This window comes from Mus caroli, chromosome 14 (genome assembly GCF_900094665.2).
Source record: "Mus caroli chromosome 14, CAROLI_EIJ_v1.1, whole genome shotgun sequence".
Taxonomy (NCBI): Eukaryota; Metazoa; Chordata; class Mammalia; order Rodentia; family Muridae; genus Mus; species Mus caroli.
This window is the reverse complement of record NC_034583.1, coordinates 97,970,134-97,972,871: the sequence shown is the minus strand read 5'-3', so window position 1 is coordinate 97,972,871 and position 2,738 is coordinate 97,970,134. Positions and strand designations below refer to the sequence as shown.

At 40.9% G+C, this 2,738-nt stretch overlaps 1 pseudogene; it reads right to left on the bottom strand.

Annotated features, from left to right (window-relative positions):
- Positions 1–399: 399 nt before the first annotated feature.
- LOC115029228 lies at positions 400–1,912 on the bottom strand (annotated as a pseudogene).
- Positions 1,913–2,738: the final 826 nt, after the last annotated feature.

The window sequence follows — 2,738 nt, the reverse complement described above, 5'->3', positions numbered from 1 at the left end:
TTTCCAGTGAAAAATGTTTGCTGATAAACAGGAAATATAAGCAACACTACTGCATCTGGATAATAAAAGAACAATAAATAAATGCTGGTCAGCACAATGCTGGTTGAAGAAGCAGTACAGTGTATTAAAAAGCCATATCTGGAGATGTTTAGTTCTCCGGTTTTCCAGCAGCTAGGTTATCTGGTGTTGGAAGCATAGGTTAAGGATGAGGACTCCTCAGACCATGGTTGGTTGTGTGCAGCTGGGTACCAGGATCCTGTGCTCAGTCTCTGTTCGTGTTTTTGGCCCAAAGGGTGTAAGTTTCCCATCTGGCTCAGGCCACTTTGGATATGTGCAACATGGATTTCTACGTTATTCTGCAACTGATATTAGAAGCATCTATTGTGTTTTTTATGTCATTTAATGAAAACAACTGATATTAGAAGCATCTATTGTGTTTTTTATGTCATTTAATGAATATGTGAGAGATTTGAATTCAAAGGAATTCAGGTCTCCTCCCTCTGCCAGACACTTAATTTGTAATAAAATTGCAGTGAGCCTGGAGATCAAATCCGTCAGATTTTCGTTTTCTACACAGGGCTGTCCGGAGGCAGAGTTGGCTTGCCGGACGATTTCCTGGGCTTCTTCCTCACACCTCCGTCTCAAGTCTGTTGGCTGATCAGCAGGCTGGAGTCCCTGGTCTGGTGCAAGCTCATAGCAATACTGCTGAACTTTATGCAGAACTTTGTTCAGGTCCTTGTTCAGCTGCTCAAGCTCCAGGACAATCGTTGCGTATCTCCGCTGAAACTCAATGCCAATGGGCATGGAATAGGATTTCAGCTTTTCTGCTTCTATGTTCATCTCCCTTAATTTCTTTATATGCTCTTTTTTAATCATGAGAATTTTTGATAACTTAGTCACCTGGATAAGGAATTCTACTGGAAAGCCTCCTAACGTCTCCGTGTCTGAGAATTCTTCTTGGGGCTCCTTTGGCCAACAACTCAATTAGATATAACCAGCTCTCTGTACTGGAAGCTATTGGGAGGTGGTGAGAAGAGATGTATAGAGGGAGTTGTTTCCCAGAATTTGGTAATTTTGTTTAGATTGCCTATATAATATGTATATATTTTAGAAATTTTGTACCTTATTATGTTTCCATACTATCCCACAAAATCCCCTTAATTTTAACTGTTTTTCCCAGTATTTATTTTTAGACTGTCTTATCCTGAACCCTCTCTCTTGTTCCTTCCAATTCCAGTCCCCCTTTCATGCATATCTATATATTTTATTTATGGTTCCTAAGGAGATACCTATTCTCCTTGATTCTACAGATTGCAGCTTGGTTATTATTTCATAAATAATATTCTCATAGTGGTGATATGAACGATTTCCATATGCTCATTTATTTGAATGCTTAGTCTTTGGGAGTGATGCTACTTGAGAAGGATGAGGAAGTGTCCCCTTGATGAAGTAGGTGTGGCCTTATTTGAGAAATTGTGTCTAGGCAACTGGAGGTAGCCTTTGGTTTTCAAAAGCCTAAAGTTGAGCCTATTGGCTTTCTCCCCCTGCTGTGTTTGAATCCAGATGTTGACCTGTCTACCACCATGACTTAATGCATGCCAACAGAATTCCTGCTGTTAGGGTCTAAGATCACTGGAGAGTGATACCCCAAACTCAAATAGTATGCCAAGGCAAAGTTCTCCTCACTTGGGAACACATATACTTAGTGAACTCACAGGCCCAGATTTTATTATCAGGGCAATGTCAGGAAGGGGTATGTGCCCGTTTATCTTGATTGGGTAGCTCCATCTCTAGAGGTCTGACTGAGTCAATAAATGGTTAGACTCTGATGACTTCCCATGAGGTTGCTTATTCATGCTACCTATTCTTACTTCAGGCCACATGAAAAGGTGTCCTCAGGTTGACTGCACATGGTTATGCTTGGCTGACCACAGATTCCTTCCTCCAGGTTTGCATTTCTGGGAAACAGAAACCTAGGCCTGGTTACCTGATCTGCCAGTTTGCAGCCTGTGATGGAGTCAGCCTGACTCTGGCTAACTCAGTCTTCTCACTGCCATAAGAATAATGAACTAGTTTGTACCTTCCTTCCTATCCAGCCTGTTTGAGTATTTTGAATGTAGCATGGTCTTCCTGTATTTTATGGCTAATATCCACATATAAGTGAATACATAGCATGCATGTCCTTTTGGGAGTGGGATACCTCACTTAAGATGATATTCTCAAGATCTACCCATTTGCTTATAAATTGCATGATGGCTTTGTTTTTCATAGTTGAATAGTATTACATTGTGTAGATGTACCACATTTTCTTTATGCATTCTTCAGTTTAGGGACACCTAGTTTTTTCCAGTTTCTGGCAGAGATGGCACTATCCCAAAAGCTATTAACTATATGTGGAATACTTTCTTCTAGCTGGGCTACCTTATATGGCCTCAGTGTAGAGGAGGTTCCTAGCCTTACAGAGACTTGAAGTTCCATAGTGGGGAAATAAACTGAGCACCCCACAACTACTCAGAGAAGAAGGGGATGAACAGATGTGGGATTGTAGGAGGAGATATAGGGAGGTGGGTGCAAGTAAGTTATAAATTAAGTAAAAAGAAGAGGAGGAGGAAAGGGAGGAGGAAGAGGATGGAGACGGAGAGGAAGAAGAAGAAGAAGAAGAAGAAGAAGAAGAAGAAGAAGAAGAAGAAGAAGAAGAAGAAGAAGAAGAAGAAGAAGAAGAACAAGAAGAACAAGAA